We start from the raw sequence: 21,003 nt of genomic DNA, 5'->3' as shown, positions 1-21,003 counted from the left end.
AACATAGAGCATAGACCATAGACCATAGAGCATAGAGAACAGAACATAGAGCATAGAAGTTAGAACATAGAGCATGGAGCATAGAGCATAGAACATAGAACATAGAGCATAGACCGTAGATCATAGAACATAGAAGAAAGAGCATAGACCATAGAGTATAGAGCATAGAGCATAGAACATAGAACATAGAACATAGAGCACAGAACATAGAACATAGAGCATGGAGCATAGAGCATAGAACACAGTGCATAGAGCATAGAACATAGAACATAGAGCATGAGGCATAGAACATAGAGCATAGAACATAGACCATAGAGCATAGAGCGTAGAGCATAGAACATAGAACATAGAGCATAGACCATAAACCATAGAGCATAGAGAACAGAACATAGAGCACAGAACATAGAACATAGAGCATGGAGCATAGAGCATAGAACATAGAACATAGAGCATAGACCGTAGAGCATAGAACATAGAAGAAAGAGCATAGACCATAGAGTATAGAGCATAGAGCATAGAGCATAGAACATAGAACATAGAATATAGAGCACAGAACATAGAACATAGAGCATGGAGCATAGAGCATAGAACACACAGCATAGAGCATAGAACATAGAACATAGAGCATGAGGCATAGAACATAGAGCATAGAACATAGAGCATAGAGCATAGATCATAGAGCGTAGAGCATAGAACATAGAACATAGAGCATAGACCGTAGAGCATAGAACATAGAAGAGAGAGCATAGTCTATAGAGTATAGTGCATAGAGCATAGAACATAGAACATAGAGCACAGAACATAGAACATAGAGCATGGAGCACAGAGCATAGAACATAGAGCATAGAGCATAGAACATAGAATTTAAAGCATAGAACATAGAACATAGAGCATGGAGCATTGGACATAGAACATTGAGTATAGAGCATAGAGCATAGAACATAGAGCATAGAACATATAGAGCATGGAGCATAGAGCACAGAACATAGAGCATAGAGCATAGAACATAGAACACACAGCATAGAGCATAGAACATAGAACATAGAGCATGAGGCATAGAACATAGCGCATAGAGCAGAGAGCATAAAGCGTAGAGCATAGAACATAGAACATAGAGCATAGACCGTTGAGCATAGAACATAGAAGAGAGAGCATAGTCCATAGAGTATAGTGCATAGAGCATAGAACATAGAACATAGAGCACTGAACATGGAACATAGAGCATGGAGCATAGAGCATAGAACATAGAGCATAGAGCATAGAAAATAGAACATAGAGCATAGACCGTAGAGCATAGAACATAGAAGAAAGAGCATAGACCATAGAGTATAGAGCATAGAGCATAGAACATAGAACATAGAACATAGAGCACAGAACATAGAACATAGAGCACGGAGCATAGAGCATAGAACACAGTGCATAGAGCATAGAACATAGAACATAGAGCATGAGGCATAGAACATAGAGCATAGAACATAGAACATAGAGCATGGAGCATAGAGCATAGAACATAGAGCATAGAGCATAGAAAATAGAACATAGAGCATAGACCGTAGAGCATAGAACATAGAACATAGAGCATAGACCATAGACCACAGAGCATAGAGAACAGAACATAGAGCACAGAACATAGAACATAGAGCATGGAGCATAGAGCATAGAACATAGAAGAAAGAGCATAGACCATAGAGTATAGAGCATAGAGCATAGAACATAGAACATAGAGCACAGAACATAGAACATAGAGCATGGAGCATAGAGCATAGAACACACAGCATAGAGCATAGAACATAGAACATAGAGCATGAGGCATAGAACATAGAGCATAGAACATAGAGCATAGAGCATAGAGCATAGAGCGTAGAGCATAGAGCATAGATCATAGAGCATAGGCCATAGAGCATAGAACATAGAAGAGAGAGCATAGTCCATAGAGTATAGTGCATAGAGCATAAAACATAGAACATAGAGCACAGAACATAGAACATAGAGCATGGAGCATAGAGCATAGAACATAGAGCATAGAGCATAGAAAATAGAGCATAGAGCATAGACTGTAGAGCATAGAACATAGAACATAGAGCATAGAGCATAGACCATAGACCATAGAGCATAGAGAACAGAACATAGAGCATAGAACATAGAACATAGAGCATGGAGCATAGAGCAGAGAACATAGAACATAGAGCATAGACCGTAGAGCATAGAACATAGAAGAAAGAGCATAGACCATAGAGTACAGAGCATAGAGCATAGAACATAGAACATAGAACAAAGAACATAGAACATAGAGCATGGAGCATAGAGCATAGAACACAGAGCATAGAGCATAGAAAATAGAACATAGAGCATAGACCGTAGAGCATATAACATAGAACATAGACCATAGACCATAAAGCATAGAGAACAGAACATAAAGCACAGACCGTAGAACATAAAACATGGAGCATGCAGCATGGAACATAAAACGTAGAGCACAAAACATAGAACGTAGAATAGAGAGCAGAGATCATAGAACATAGAGCATAGAACATAGAACATAGAACATAGAGCATAGAGCGTAGAACATAGAGCATAGAGCATAGAACATAGAACATAGAACATAGAGCACAGAAAGATAGAACATGGAGCATAGAGCATAGTGCATAGAACATAGAACATAGAGCATAGACCATAGACCACAGAGCAGAGAACATGGAACACAGAGAATAGAGCATCGAACATAGAACATAGAGCATATAGCATAGAACATAGAACACACAACATAGAGCATAGAATATAGAACATAGAATATAGAGCATAGAGCATGAACATAGAACGTAGAACATAGAACATAGAGCATAGAATATAGAATGTAGAGCATAGAACATAGAACATAGAGCTTAGTGCATTGGACATAGAACATTGAGCATAGTGCATAGAACATAGAACATAGAGCATAGACCATAGACCATAGAGCATAGAACATGGAACACAGAGAATAGAGCATAGAACATAGAACATAGAGCATATAGCATAGAACATAGAACATAGAACACACAACATAGAGCATAGAATATAGAATATAGAAGATAGAGCATAGAGCATGAACATAGAACGTAGAACATAGAACATAGAGCAAAGAACATAGAATGTAAAGCATAGAACATAGAACATAGAGCTTCGAGCATTGGACATAGAACATTGAGCATAGAGCATAGAGCATAGAACATAGAGCATAGAACATATAGAGCATGGAGCACAGAGCAAAGAACATAGAGCATAGAGCATAGAACATAGAACACACAGCATAGAGCATAGAACATAGAACATAGAGCATGAGGCATAGAACATAGAGCATAGAACATAGAGCATAGAGCATAGAGCGAAGAGCATAGAACATAGAACACAGAGCATAGACCATAGACCATAGAGCATAGAGAACAGAACATAGAGCATAGAACATAGAACATAGAGCATGGAGCATAGAGCATAGAACATAGAACATAGAGCATAGACCGTAGAGCATAGAACATAGAAGAAAGAGCATAGACCATAGAGTATAGAGCATAGAGCATAGAACATAGAACATAGAATATAGAGCACAGAACATAGAACATAGAGCATGGAGCATAGAGCATAGAACACACAGCATAGAGCATAGAACATAGAACATAGAGTATGAGGCATAGAACATAGAGCATAGAACATTGAGCATAGAGCATAGAGCATAGAGCGTAGAGCATAGAACATAGAACATAGAGCATAGACCGTAGAGCATAGAACATAGAAGAGAGAGCATAGTCCATAGAGTATAGTGCATAGAGCATAGAACATAGAACATAGAGCACAGAACATAGAACATAGAGCATGGAGCATAGAGCATAGAACATAGAGCACAGAGCATGGAAAATAGAACATAGAGCATAGACCGTAGAGCATAGTACATAAAACATAGAGCATAGACCATAGACCATAGAGCATAGAGAACAGAACATAGAGCATAGAACATAGAACATAGAGCATGGAGCATAGAGCATAGAACATAGAACATAGTGCATAGACCGTAGATCATAGAACATAGAAGAAAGAGCATAGACCATAGAGTATAGAGCATAGAGCATAGAACATAGAACATAGACCATAGAGCACAGAACATAGAACATAGAGCATGGAGCATAGAGCATAGAACACAGTGCATTGAGCATAGAACATAGAACATAGAGCATGAGGCATAGAACATAGAGCATAGAACATAGACCATAGAGCATAGAGCGTAGAGCATAGAACATAGAACATAGAGCATAGACCATAGACCATAGAGCATAGAGAACAGAAAATAGAGCACAGAACATAGAACATAGAGCATGGAGCATAGAGCATAGAACATAGAACATAGAGCATAAACCGTAGAGCATAGAACATAGAAGAAAGAGCATAGACCATAGAGTATAGAGCATAGAGCATAGAACATAGAACATAGAATATAGAGCACAGAACATAGAACATAGAGCATGGAGCATAGAGCATAGAACACACAGCATAGAGCATAGAACATAGAACATAGAGTATGAGGCATAGAACATAGAGCATAGAACATTGAGCATAGAGCATAGAGCATAGAGCGTAGAGCATAGAACATAGAACATAGAGCATAGACCGTAGAGCATAGAACATAGAAGAGAGAGCATAGTCCATAGAGTATAGTGCATAGAGCATAGAACATAGAACATAGAGCACAGAACATAGAACATAGAGCATGGAGCATAGAGCATAGAACATAGAACATAGAGCATAGACCGTAGAGCATAGAACATAGAAGAAAGAGCATAGACCATAGAGTATAGAGCATAGAGCATAGAACATAGAACATAGAATATAGAGCACAGAACATAGAACATAGAGCATGGAGCATAGAGCATAGAACACACAGCATAGAGCATAGAACATAGAACATAGAGTATGAGGCATAGAACATAGAGCATAGAACATTGAGCATAGAGCATAGAGCATAGAGCGTAGAGCATAGAACATAGAACATAGAGCATAGACCGTAGAGCATAGAACATAGAAGAGAGAGCATAGTCCATACAGTATAGTGCATAGAGCATAGAGCATAGAACATAGAGCATAGAGCATAGAAAATAGAACATAGAGCATAGACCGTAGAGCATAGAACATAGAACATAGAGCATAGACCATAGACCATAGAGCATAGAGAACAGAACATAGAGCACAGAACATAGAACATAGAGCATGGAGCATAGAGCATAGAACATAGAACATAGAGCATAGACCGTAGAGCATAGAACATAGAAGAAAGAGCATAGACCATAGAGTATAGAGCATAGAGCATAGAACATAGAACATAGAGCATAGACCGTAGAGCATAGAACATAGAAGAAAGAGCATAGACCATAGATTATAGAGCGTAGAGCATGAACATAGAACATAGAACATAGAGCATAGAACATAGAATGTATAGCATAGAACATAGAACATAGAGCTTACAGCATTGAACATAGAACATTGAGCATAGATCATAGAGCATAGAGCATAGAGCATAGAGCATAGAGCATAGAACATGGAACACAGAGAATAGAGCATAGAACATAGAACATAGAACATGGAACATAGAGCATAGACCATAGACCATAGAGCTAAGAACATAGAAGATAGACCATAGAGCATTGAACATAGAACATAGAACATAGAGCATAGACCATAGAGCATAGAACATAAAGCATAGAGCTGAGAGCATAGAACATACAACATAGAGCATAGAACATAGAGCATAGAGCATAGACTTTAGAGCATAGTACATAGAGCATAGAGCATAGAACATAGAGCATAGAGCATGGAGCATGGAGCGTAGAGCATAAAAGATAGAACGTAGAACACACAACATAGAGCATAGAACATAGAACACACAGCATAGAGCATAGAACATAGAACATAGAGCATAGAGCATGAACATAGAACATAGAACATAGAGCATAGAACATAGAATGTAGAGCATAGAACATAGAACATAGAGCATAGAGAACAGAACATAGAGCACAGAACATAGAACATAGAGCATGGAGCATAGAGCGTAGAACATAGAACATAGAGCATGAGGCATAGAACATAGAGCATAGAACATAGAGCATAGAGCATAGAGCGTAGAGCATAGAACATAGAACATAGAGCATAGACCGTAGAGCATAGAACATAGAAGAGAGAGCATAGTCCATAGAGTATAGTGCATAGAGCATAGAACATAGAACATAGAGCACAGAACATAGAACATAGAGCATGGAGCATAGAGCATAGAACATAGAGCATAGAGCATAGAAAATAGAACATAGAGCATAGACCGTAGAGCATAGAACATAGAACATAGAGCATGGAGCATTGAGCATAGAACATAGAACATAGAGCATCGACCGTAGATCATAGAACATAGAAGAAAGAGCATAGACCATAGAGTATAGAGCATAGAGCATAGAACATAGAACATAGAACATAGAGCACAGAACATAGAACATAGAGCATGGAGCATAGAGCATAGAACACAGTGCATAGAGCATAGAACATAGAACATAGAGCATGAGGCATAGAACATAGAGCATAGAGCACAGACCATAGAGCATAGAGCGTAGAGCATAGAACATAGAACATAGAGCATAGACCATAGACCATAGAGCATAGAGAACAGAACATAGAGCACAGAACATAGAACATAGAGCATGGAGCATAGAGCATAGAACATAGAACATAGAGCATAGACCGTCGAGCATAGAACATAGAAGAAAGAGCATAGACCATAGAGTATAGAGCATAGAGCATAGAACATAGAACATAGAATATAGAGCACAGAACATAGAACATAGAGCATGGAGCATAGAGCATAGAACACACAGCATAGAGCATAGAACATAGAACATAGAGCATGAGGCATAGAACATAGAGCATAGAACATAGAGCATAGAGCATAGAGCATAGAGCGTAGAGCATAGAACATAGAACATAGAGCATAGGCAGTAGACCATAGAACATAGAAGAGAGAGCATAGTCCATAGAGTATAGTGCATAGAGCATAGAACATAGAACATAGAGCATAGAACATAGAGCATAGAGCATAGACTATAGAGCATAGTACATAGAGCATAGAGCATAGAACATATAGCATAGAGCATGGAGCATGGAGCGTAGAGCATAGAAGATAGAAAGTAGAACACACAACATAGAGCATAGAACATAGAACACACAGCATAGCGCATAGAACATAGAACATAGAGCAGAGAGCATGAACATAGAACATAGAACATAGAGCATAGAACATAGAATGTAGAGCATAGAACACAGAACATAGAGCATAGAGAACAGAACATAGAGCACAGAACATAGAACATAGAGCATGGAGCATAGAGCATAGAACATAGAACATAGAGCATGAGGCATAGAACATAGAGCATAGAACATAGAGCATAGAGCATAGAGCATAGAGCGTAGAGCATAGAACATAGATCATAGAGCATAGACTGTAGAGCATAGAACATAGAAGAGAGAGCATAGTCCATAGAGTATAGTTCATAGAGCATAGAACATAGAACATATAGCACAGAACAGAGAACATAGAGCATGGAGCATAGAGCATAGAACATAGAGCATAGAGCATAGAAAATAGAACATAGAGCATAGACCGTAGAGCATAGAACATAGAACATAGAGCATAGACCATAGACCATAGAGCATAGAGAACAGAACATAGAGCATAGAACATAGATCATAGAGCACAGAACATAGAACATAGAGCATGGAGCATAGAGCATAGAACATAGAGCATAGAGCATAGAAAATAGAACATAGAGCATAGACCGTAGAGCATAGAACATAGAACATAGAGCATAGACCATAGACCATAGAGCATAGAGAACAGAAAATAGAGCATAGAACATAGATCATAGAGCACAGAACATAGAACATAGAGCATGGAGCATTGAGCATAGAACATAGAGCATAGAGCATAGAAAATAGAACATAGAGCATAGACCGTAGAGCATAGAACATAGAACATAGAGCATGGAGCATAGAGCACAGAACATAGAGCATAGAGCATAGAACATAGAACACACAGCATAGAGCATATAACATAGAACATAGAACATAGACCATAGACCATAAAGCATAGAGAACAGAACATAGAGCACAGAACATAGAACATAGAGCATGGAGCATAGAGCATAGAACACAGTGCATAGAGCATAGAACATAGAACATAGAGCATGAGGCATAGAACATAGAGCATAGAGCATAGACCATAGAGCATAGAGCGTATAGCATAGAACATAGAACATAGAGCATAGACCAAAGACCATAGAGCATAGAGAACAGAACATAGAGCACAGAACATAGAACATAGAGCATGGAGCATAGAGCATAGAACATAGAACATAGAGCATAGACCGTAGAGCATAGAACATAGAAGAAAGAGCATAGACCATAGAGTATAGAGCATAGAGCATAGAACATAGAACATAGAATATAGAGCACAGAACATAGAACATAGAGCATAGAGCATAGAACACACAGCATAGAGCATAGAACATAGAACATAGAGCATGATGCATAGAACATAGAGCATAGAACATAGAGCATAGAGCATAGAGCATAGAGCGTAGAGCATAGAACATAGAACATAGAGCATAGACCGTAGAGCATAGAACATAGAAGAGAGAGCATAGTCCATAGAGTATAGTGCATAGAGCATAGAAGATAGAACATAGAGCACAGAACATAGAACATAGAGCATGGAGCATAGAGCATAGAACACACAGCATAGAGCATAGAACATAGAACATAGAGTATGAGGCATAGAACATAGAGCATAGAACATTGAGCATAGAGCATAGAGCATAGAGCGTAGAGCATAGAACATAGAACATAGAGCATAGACCGTAGAGCATAGAACATAGAAGAGAGAGCATAGTCCATAGAGTATAGTGCATAGAGCATAGAACATAGAACATAGAGCACAGAACATAGAACATAGAGCATGGAGCATAGAGCATAGAACATAGAACATAGAGCATAGACCGTAGAGCATAGAACATAGAAGAAAGAGCATAGACCATAGAGTATAGAGCATAGAGCATAGAACATAGAACATAGAATATAGAGCACAGAACATAGAACATAGAGCATGGAGCATAGAGCATAGAACACACAGCATAGAGCATAGAACATAGAACATAGAGTATGAGGCATAGAACATAGAGCATAGAACATTGAGCATAGAGCATAGAGCATAGAGCGTAGAGCATAGAACATAGAACATAGAGCATAGACCGTAGAGCATAGAACATAGAAGAGAGAGCATAGTCCATACAGTATAGTGCATAGAGCATAGAGCATAGAACATAGAGCATAGAGCATAGAAAATAGAACATAGAGCATAGACCGTAGAGCATAGAACATAGAACATAGAGCATAGACCATAGACCATAGAGCATAGAGAACAGAACATAGAGCACAGAACATAGAACATAGAGCATGGAGCATAGAGCATAGAACATAGAACATAGAGCATAGACCGTAGAGCATAGAACATAGAAGAAAGAGCATAGACCATAGAGTATAGAGCATAGAGCATAGAACATAGAACATAGAGCATAGACCGTAGAGCATAGAACATAGAAGAAAGAGCATAGACCATAGATTATAGAGCGTAGAGCATGAACATAGAACATAGAACATAGAGCATAGAACATAGAATGTATAGCATAGAACATAGAACATAGAGCTTACAGCATTGAACATAGAACATTGAGCATAGATCATAGAGCATAGAGCATAGAGCATAGAGCATAGAGCATAGAACATGGAACACAGAGAATAGAGCATAGAACATAGAACATAGAACATGGAACATAGAGCATAGACCATAGACCATAGAGCTAAGAACATAGAAGATAGACCATAGAGCATTGAACATAGAACATAGAACATAGAGCATAGACCATAGAGCATAGAACATAAAGCATAGAGCTGAGAGCATAGAACATACAACATAGAGCATAGAACATAGAGCATAGAGCATAGACTTTAGAGCATAGTACATAGAGCATAGAGCATAGAACATAGAGCATAGAGCATGGAGCATGGAGCGTAGAGCATAAAAGATAGAACGTAGAACACACAACATAGAGCATAGAACATAGAACACACAGCATAGAGCATAGAACATAGAACATAGAGCATAGAGCATGAACATAGAACATAGAACATAGAGCATAGAACATAGAATGTAGAGCATAGAACATAGAACATAGAGCATAGAGAACAGAACATAGAGCACAGAACATAGAACATAGAGCATGGAGCATAGAGCGTAGAACATAGAACATAGAGCATGAGGCATAGAACATAGAGCATAGAACATAGAGCATAGAGCATAGAGCGTAGAGCATAGAACATAGAACATAGAGCATAGACCGTAGAGCATAGAACATAGAAGAGAGAGCATAGTCCATAGAGTATAGTGCATAGAGCATAGAACATAGAACATAGAGCACAGAACATAGAACATAGAGCATGGAGCATAGAGCATAGAACATAGAGCATAGAGCATAGAAAATAGAACATAGAGCATAGACCGTAGAGCATAGAACATAGAACATAGAGCATGGAGCATTGAGCATAGAACATAGAACATAGAGCATCGACCGTAGATCATAGAACATAGAAGAAAGAGCATAGACCATAGAGTATAGAGCATAGAGCATAGAACATAGAACATAGAACATAGAGCACAGAACATAGAACATAGAGCATGGAGCATAGAGCATAGAACACAGTGCATAGAGCATAGAACATAGAACATAGAGCATGAGGCATAGAACATAGAGCATAGAGCACAGACCATAGAGCATAGAGCGTAGAGCATAGAACATAGAACATAGAGCATAGACCATAGACCATAGAGCATAGAGAACAGAACATAGAGCACAGAACATAGAACATAGAGCATGGAGCATAGAGCATAGAACATAGAACATAGAGCATAGACCGTCGAGCATAGAACATAGAAGAAAGAGCATAGACCATAGAGTATAGAGCATAGAGCATAGAACATAGAACATAGAATATAGAGCACAGAACATAGAACATAGAGCATGGAGCATAGAGCATAGAACACACAGCATAGAGCATAGAACATAGAACATAGAGCATGAGGCATAGAACATAGAGCATAGAACATAGAGCATAGAGCATAGAGCATAGAGCGTAGAGCATAGAACATAGAACATAGAGCATAGGCAGTAGACCATAGAACATAGAAGAGAGAGCATAGTCCATAGAGTATAGTGCATAGAGCATAGAACATAGAACATAGAGCATAGAACATAGAGCATAGAGCATAGACTATAGAGCATAGTACATAGAGCATAGAGCATAGAACATATAGCATAGAGCATGGAGCATGGAGCGTAGAGCATAGAAGATAGAAAGTAGAACACACAACATAGAGCATAGAACATAGAACACACAGCATAGCGCATAGAACATAGAACATAGAGCAGAGAGCATGAACATAGAACATAGAACATAGAGCATAGAACATAGAATGTAGAGCATAGAACACAGAACATAGAGCATAGAGAACAGAACATAGAGCACAGAACATAGAACATAGAGCATGGAGCATAGAGCATAGAACATAGAACATAGAGCATGAGGCATAGAACATAGAGCATAGAACATAGAGCATAGAGCATAGAGCATAGAGCGTAGAGCATAGAACATAGATCATAGAGCATAGACTGTAGAGCATAGAACATAGAAGAGAGAGCATAGTCCATAGAGTATAGTTCATAGAGCATAGAACATAGAACATATAGCACAGAACAGAGAACATAGAGCATGGAGCATAGAGCATAGAACATAGAGCATAGAGCATAGAAAATAGAACATAGAGCATAGACCGTAGAGCATAGAACATAGAACATAGAGCATAGACCATAGACCATAGAGCATAGAGAACAGAACATAGAGCATAGAACATAGATCATAGAGCACAGAACATAGAACATAGAGCATGGAGCATAGAGCATAGAACATAGAGCATAGAGCATAGAAAATAGAACATAGAGCATAGACCGTAGAGCATAGAACATAGAACATAGAGCATAGACCATAGACCATAGAGCATAGAGAACAGAAAATAGAGCATAGAACATAGATCATAGAGCACAGAACATAGAACATAGAGCATGGAGCATTGAGCATAGAACATAGAGCATAGAGCATAGAAAATAGAACATAGAGCATAGACCGTAGAGCATAGAACATAGAACATAGAGCATGGAGCATAGAGCACAGAACATAGAGCATAGAGCATAGAACATAGAACACACAGCATAGAGCATATAACATAGAACATAGAACATAGACCATAGACCATAAAGCATAGAGAACAGAACATAGAGCACAGAACATAGAACATAGAGCATGGAGCATAGAGCATAGAACACAGTGCATAGAGCATAGAACATAGAACATAGAGCATGAGGCATAGAACATAGAGCATAGAGCATAGACCATAGAGCATAGAGCGTATAGCATAGAACATAGAACATAGAGCATAGACCAAAGACCATAGAGCATAGAGAACAGAACATAGAGCACAGAACATAGAACATAGAGCATGGAGCATAGAGCATAGAACATAGAACATAGAGCATAGACCGTAGAGCATAGAACATAGAAGAAAGAGCATAGACCATAGAGTATAGAGCATAGAGCATAGAACATAGAACATAGAATATAGAGCACAGAACATAGAACATAGAGCATAGAGCATAGAACACACAGCATAGAGCATAGAACATAGAACATAGAGCATGATGCATAGAACATAGAGCATAGAACATAGAGCATAGAGCATAGAGCATAGAGCGTAGAGCATAGAACATAGAACATAGAGCATAGACCGTAGAGCATAGAACATAGAAGAGAGAGCATAGTCCATAGAGTATAGTGCATAGAGCATAGAACATAGAACATAGAGCATAGAACATAGAGCATAGAGCATAGACCATAGAGCATAGTACATAGAGCATAGAGCATAGAACATATAGCATAGAGCATGGAGCATGGAGCGTAGAGCATAGAAGATAGAACGTAGAACACACAACATAGAGCATAGAACATAGAACACACAGCATAGCGCATAGAACATAGAACATAGAGCAGAGAGCATGAACATAGAACATAGACCATAGAGCATAGAACATAGAATGTAGAGCATAGAACACAGAACATAGAGCATAGAGAACAGAACATAGAGCACAGAACATAGAACATAGAGCATGGAGCATAGAGCATAGAACACACAGCATAGAGCATAGAACATAGAACATAGAGCATGAGGCATAGAACATAGAGCATAGAACATAGACCATAGAGCATAGAGCGTAGAGCATAGAACATAGAACATAGAGCACAGACCGTAGAGCATAGAACATAGAAGAGAGAACATAGTCCATAGAGTATAGTGCATAGAGCATAGAAGATAGAACATAGAGCACAGAACATAGAACATAGAGCATGGAGCATAGAGCATAGAACATAGAGCATAGAGCATAGAAAATAGATCATAGAGCATAGACCGTAGAGCATAGAACATAGAACATAGAGCTCAGTGCATTGGACATAGAACATTGAGCATAGTGCATAGAACATAGAACATAGAGCATAGACCATAGACCATAGAGCATAGAACATGGAACACAGAGAATAGAGCATAGAACATAGAACATAGAGCATATAGCATAGAACATAGAACATAGATCACACAACATAGAGCATAGAATATAGAATATAGAATATAGAGCATAGAGTATGAACATAGAACGTAGAACATAGAACATAGAGCAAAGAACATAGAATGTAGAGCATAGAACATAGAACATAGAGCTTAGAGCATTGGACATAGAACATTGAGCATAGAGCATAGAGCATAGAACATAGAGCATAGAGCACAGAACATAGAACATAGAGCATGGAGCATAGAGCATAGAACATAGAGCATAGAGCATAGAAAATAGAACATAGAGCATAGACCGTAGAGCATAGAACATAGAACATAGAGCATAGACCATAGAGCATAGAGAACAGAACTTAGAGCACAGAACATAGAACATCGAGCATGGAGCATAGAGTATAGAACATAGAACATAGAGCATAGACCGTAGAGCATAGAACATAGAAGAAAGAGCATAGACCATAGAGTATAGAGCATAGAGCATAGAACATAGAACATAGAGCATAGACCGTAGAGCATAGAACATAGAACATAGAGCTTAGTGCATTGGACATAGAACATTGAGCATAGTGCAATGAACATAGAACATAGAGCATAGACCATAGACCATAGAGCATAGAACATGGAACACAGAGAATAGAGCATAGAACATAGAACATAGAGCATATAGCATAGAACATAGAACATAGAACACACAACATAGAGCATAGAATATAGAATATAGAATATAGAGCATAGAGCATGAACATGGAACGTAGAACATAGAGCAAAGAACATAGAATGTAGAGCATAGAACATAGAACATAGAGCTTAGAGCATTGGACATAGAACATTGAGCATAGAGCATAGAGCATAGAACATAGAGCATAGAACATATAGAGCATGGAGCATAGAGCACAGAACATAGAGCATAGAGCATAGAACATAGAACACATAGCATAGAGCATAGAACATAGAACATAGAGCATGAGGCATAGAACATAGAGCATAGAACATAGAGCATAGAGCATAGAGCGTAGAGCATAGAACATAAAACATAGAGCATAGACTGTAGAGCATAGAACATAGAAGAGAGAGCATAGTCCATAGAGTATAGTGCATAGAGCATAGAACATAGAACATATAGCACAGAACATAGAACATAGAGCATGGAGCATAGAGCATAGAACATAGAGCATAGAGCATAGAAAATAGAACATAGAGCATAGACCGTAGAGCATAGAACATAGAACATAGAGCATAGACCATAGACCATAGAGCATAGAGAACAGAACATAGAGCATAGAACAAAGAACATAGAGCATGGAGCATAGAGCATAGAACATTGAACATAGAACATAGAGCATAGACCGTAGATCATAGAACATAGAAGAAAGAGCATAGACCATAGAGTATAGAGCATAGAACATAGAACATAGAACATAGAGCACAGAACATAGAACATAGAGCATGGAGCATAGAGCATAGAACACAGTGCATAGAGCATAGAACATAGAACATAGAGCATGAGGCATAGAACATAGAGCATAGAACATAGACCATAGAGCATAGAGCGTAGAGCATAGAACATAGAACATAGAGCATAGACCATAGACCATAGAGCATAGAGAACAGAACATAGAGCACAGAACATAGAACATAGAGCATGGAGCATAGAGCATAGAACATAGAATATAGAGCATAGACCGTAGAGCATAGAACATAGAAGAAAGAGCATAGACCATAGAGTATAGAGCATAGAGCATAGAACATAGAACATAGAACATAGAGCACAGAACATAGAACATAGAGCATGGAGCATAGAGCATAGAACACAGTGTATACAGCATAGAACATAGAACATAGAGCATGAGGCATAGAACATAGAGCATAGAACATAGACCATAGAGCATCGAGCGTAGAGCATAGAACATAGAACATAGAGCATGGAGCATAGAGCATAGAACATAGAACATAGAGCATAGACCGTAGAGCATAGAACATAGAAGAAAGAGCATAGACCATAGAGTATAGAGCATAGAGCATAGAACATAGAACATAGAATATAGAGCACAGAACATAGAACATAGAGCATGGAGCATAGAGCATAGAACACACAGCATAGAGCATAGAACATTGAACATAGAGCATGAGGCATAGAACATAGAGCATAGAACATAGAGCATAGAGCATAGAGCATAGAGCGTAGCGCATAGAACATAGAACATAGAGCATAGACCGTAGAGCATAGAACATAGAAGAGAGAGCATAGTCCATAGAGTATAGTGCATAGAGCATAGAACATAGAACATAGAGCACAGAACATAGAACATAGAGCATGGATCATAGAGCATAGAACATAGAGCACAGAGCATGGAAAATACAACATAGAGCGTAGACCGTAGAGCATAGAACATAGAACATAGAGCTTAGTGCATTGGACATAGAACATTGAGCATAGTGCACAGAACATAGAACATAGAGCATAGACCATAGACCATAGAGCATAGAACATGGAACACAGAGAATAGAGCATAGAACATAGAACATAGAGCATATAGCATAGAACATAGAACATAGAACACACAACATAGAGCATAGAATATAGAATATAGAATATAGAGCATAGAGCATGAACATAGAACGTAGAACATAGAACATAGAGCAAAGAACATAGAATGTAGAGCATAGAACATAGAACATAGAGCTTAGAGCATTGGACATAGAACATTGAGCATAGAGCATAGAGCATAGAACATAGAGCATAGAACATATAGAGCATGGAGCATAGAGCACAGAACATAGAGCATAGAGCAATGAACATAGAACACACAGCATAGAGCATAGAACATAGAACATAGAGCATGAGGCATAGAACATAGAGCATAGAACATAGAGCATAGAGCATAGTGCGTAGAGCATAGAACATAGAACATAGAGCATAGACCGTAGAGCATAGAACATAGAAGAGAGAGCATAGTCCATAGAGTATAGTGCATAGAGCATAGAACATAGAACATATAGCACAGAACGTAGAACATAGAGCATGGAGCATAGAGCATAGAACATAGAGCATAGAGCATAGAAAATAGAACATAGAGCATAGACCGTAGAGCATAGAACATAGAACATAGAGCATAGACCATAGACCATAGAGCATAGAGAACAGAACATAGAGCATAGAACATAGAACATAGAGCATGGAGCATAGAGCATAGAACATAGAACATAGAGCATAGACCGTAGATCATAGAAGATAGAAGAAAGAGCATAGACCATAGAGTATAGAGCATAGAGCATAGAACATAGAACATAGAACATAGAGCACAGAACATAGAACATAGAGCATGGAGCATAGAGCATAGAACACAGTGCATAGAGCATAGAACATAGAACATAGAGCATGAGGCATAGAACATAGAGCATAGAACATAGACCATAGAGCATAGAGCGTATAGCATAGAACATAGAACATAGAGCATAGACCATAGACCATAGAGCATAGAGTACAGAACATAGAGCACAGAACATAGAACATAGAGCATGGAGCATAGAGCATAGAACATAGAACATAGAGCATAGACCGTAGAGCATAGAACATAGAAGAAAGACCATAGACCATAGAGTATAGAGCATAGAGCATAGAACATAGAACATAGAATATAGAGCACAGAACATAGAACATAGAGCATGGAGCATAGAGCATAGAACACACAGCATAGAGAATAGAACATTGAATATAGAGCATGAGGCATAGAACATAGAGCATAGAACATAGACCATAGAGCATAGAGCATAGAGCGTAGAGCATAGAACATAAAACATAGAGCATAGACCGTAGAGCATAGAACATAGATGAGAGAGCATAGTCCATAGATTATAGTGCATAGAGCATAGAACATAGAACATAGAGCACAGAACATAGAACATAGAGCATGGAGCATAGAGCATAGAACATAGAGCATAGAGCATAGAAAATAGAACATAGAGCATAGATCGTAGAGCATAGAATATAGAACATAGAGCTTAGTGCATTGGACATAGAACATTGAGCATAGTGCATAGAACATAGAACATAGAGCATAGAGCATAGAAAATAGAACATAGAGCATAGATCGTAGAGCATAGATTATAGAACATAGAGCTTAGTGCATTGGACATAGAACATTGAGCATAGTGCATAGAACATAGAGCATAGAGCATAGAAAATAGAACATAGAGCATAGACCGTAGAGCATAGAGCATAGAGAACAGAACATATAGCATAGAACATAGATCATAGAGCACAGAACATAGAACAGAGAGCATTCAGCATAGAGCATAGAACATAGAACATAGAGCATAGACCGTTGAGCATAGAACATAGAAGAAAGAGCATAGACCATAGAGTATAGAGCATAGAGCATAGAACATAGAACATAGAATATAGAGGACAGAACATAGAACATAGAGCATGGAGCATAGAGCATAGAACACACAGCATAGAGCATAGAACATAGAACAGAGAGCATGAGGCATAGAACATAGAGCATAGAACATAGACCATAGAGCATAGATCATAGAGCGTAGAGCATAGAACATAGAACATAGAGCATAGACTGTAGAGCATAGAACATAGAAGAGAGAACATAGTCCATAGAGTATAGTGCATAGAGCATAGAAGATAGAACATAGAGCACAGAACATAGAACATAGAGCATGGAGCATAGAGCATAGAACATAGAGCATAGAGCATAGAAAATAGATCATAGAGCATAGACCGTAGAGCATAGAACATAGAACATAGAGCTTAGTGCATTGGACATAGAACATTGAGCATAGTGCATAGAACATAGAACATAGAGCATAGACCATAGACCATAGAGCATAGAACATGGAACACAGAGAATAGAGCATAGAACATAGAACATAGAGCATATAGCATAGAACATAGAACATAGATCACACAACATAGAGCATAGAATATAGAATATAGAGCATAGAGCATGAACATAGAACGTAGAACATAGAACATAGAGCAAAGAACATAGAATGTAGAGCATAGAACATAGAACATAGAGCTTAGAGCATTGGACATAGAACATTGAGCATAGAGCATAGAGCATAGAACATAGAGCATTGAACATATAGAGCATGGAGCATAGTGCACAGAACATAGAACATAGAGCATAGAACATAGAACATAGAGCATAGACCATAGACCATAGAGCATAGAGAACAGAACATAGAGAACAGAACATAGAACATAGAGCATGGAGCATAGAGCATAGAACATAGAACATAGAGCATAGACCGTAGAGCATAGAACATAGAAGAAAGAGCATAGACCATAGAGTATAGAGCATAGAGCATAGAACATAGAACATAGAATATAGAGCACAGAACATAGAACATAGAGCATGGAGCATAGAGCATAGAACACACAGCATAGAGAATAGAACATTGAATATAGAGCATGAGGCATAGAACATAGAGCATAGAACATAGACCATAGAGCATAGAGCATAGAGCGTAGAGCATAGAACATAAAACATAGAGCATAGACCGTAGAGCATAGAACATAGATGAGAGAGCATAGTCCATAGAGTATAGTGCATAGAGCATAGAACATAGAACATAGAGCACAGAACATAGAACATAGAGCATGGAGCATAGAGCATAGAACATAGAGCATAGAGCATAGAAAATAGAACATAGAGCATAGATCGTAGATCATAGAATATAGAACATAGAGCTTAGTGCATTGGACATAGAACATTGAGCATAGTGCAATGAACATAGAACATAGAGCATAGACCATAGACCATAGAGCATAGAGCATAGACCACAGAGCATAGAGAACAGAACATAGAGCACAGAACATAGAACATAGAGCATGGAGCATAGAGCGTAGAACATAGAACATAGAGCATAGACCGTTGAGCATAGATCATAGAGCATAGAGCATAGAAAATAGAACATTGAGCATAGACCGTAGAGCATATAACACAGAACATAGAGCATAGAACATAGACCATAAAGCATAGAGAACAGAACATAGAGCACAGAACGTAGAACATAAAGCGTGGAGCATGCAGCATGGAGCATAGAACGAAGAGAACAAAACATAGAACGTAGAACAGAGAGCAGAGATCATAGAACATAGAGCATAGAGCATAGAACATAGAACATAGAGCATGGAGCATAGAGCATTGAACATAGAACATAGAACATAGAGCATAGACCATAGAGCATAGAACATAAAGCATAGAGCTTAGAGCATAGAACATAGAACATAGAGCATAGAACATAGAGCATAGTACATAGAGCATAGAGCATAGAACATAGAGCATAGAGCATGGAGCATGGAGCGTAGAGCATAGAAGATAGAACGTATAACACACAACATAGAGCATAGAACATAGAACACACAGCATAGAGCATAGAACGTAGAACATAGAGCATAGAGCATGAACATAGAACATAGAACATAGAGCATAGAACATAGAATGTAGAGCATAGAACATAGAACATAGAGCATAGAGAACAGAACATAGAGCACAGAACATAGAACATAGAGCATGGAGCATAGAGCGTAGAACATAGAACATAGAGCATAGACCGTAGAGCATAGAACATAGAAGAAAGAGCATAGACCATACAGTATAGAGCATAGAGAATAGAACATAGAACATAGAACATAGAGCACAGAACATAGAACATAGAGCATGGAGCATATAACATAGAACATAGAGCATAGAACATAGACCATAAAGCATAGAGAACAGAACATAGAGCACAGAACGTAGAACATAAATCGTGGAGCATGCAGCATGGAACATAGAACGTAGAGCACAAAACATAGAACGTAGAACAGAGAGCAGAGATCATAGAACATAGAGCATAGAGCATAGAACATAGAACATAGAGCATAGAGCGTAGAACATAGAGCATAGAGCATAGAACATAGAACATAGAACATAGAGCACAGAAACATAGAACATGGAGCATAGAACATAGAACATAGAGCATAGAGTGTATAACATAGAGCATAGAGCATAGAACATAGAACATAGAACATAAAGCACAGAAACATAGAACATGGAGCATAGAACATAGAACATAGAACATAGAGCATAGAACATAGAGCATAGAGCATGGAGCACAGAACATAGAACATAGAGCATAGACCATAGGCCATAGAGCATAGAACATGGAACAGAGAGAATAGAGCATAGAACATAGAACATAGAACA

The sequence above is a fragment of the Stegostoma tigrinum genome, chromosome 38, assembly GCF_030684315.1.
Source record: "Stegostoma tigrinum isolate sSteTig4 chromosome 38, sSteTig4.hap1, whole genome shotgun sequence".
NCBI classification, from domain to species: domain Eukaryota; kingdom Metazoa; phylum Chordata; class Chondrichthyes; order Orectolobiformes; family Stegostomatidae; genus Stegostoma; species Stegostoma tigrinum.
The sequence above is the reverse complement of the archived record's forward strand: the minus strand, read 5'-3'. Positions refer to the sequence as shown.